This window comes from Mus caroli, chromosome 2 (genome assembly GCF_900094665.2).
Source record: "Mus caroli chromosome 2, CAROLI_EIJ_v1.1, whole genome shotgun sequence".
Lineage (NCBI taxonomy): Eukaryota > Metazoa > Chordata > Mammalia > Rodentia > Muridae > Mus > Mus caroli.
This window is the reverse complement of record NC_034571.1, coordinates 45676855-45677377: the sequence shown is the minus strand read 5'-3', so window position 1 is coordinate 45677377 and position 523 is coordinate 45676855.

Below are 523 nucleotides of genomic sequence, written 5' to 3'. Positions count from 1 at the left end.
GGAGGCTCTTTGGAGTTTTAAAAGCCACCCACCATCCCCAGTGAGCTCTTTGCTTTCTTCTATAGTTCAAGATAGGAAGCCTCGGCTTCTGCTTCAGCCTCTACATTTACTACTTGTTGTCAATCACCCCCTCCCCCCGATTTAGGAGTCTTAGAATGGTAAGCCCAAATAAGAAATTCCTTCTATAAGTTTGACCATTGTGTTTAATCACCACAACAGAAAAGTCATTAATACAGTTATCAAAATCAAAGAAACTTCAAAATTAACTATGAGGTTCTTTTAAAAATACATTAGATAAGCTATAGGCTATTACTGATACATACATTATATAATGTATAAATGTTTACCAAGCTTATTAAGAATCTAATGCTGTCACAGAGCTGGGACAAAAAAAAAAAAAAAAAAAAAAAAAAACTGTCCTCAAAAAAAATAGTTCTTGACAAACAGTTGTCATGCAAACAGAAGACAGAATCTTCTGAAAGCTGTAGGAAAGTCCTACGGGAGGATAGAGAATCTGTTGAAG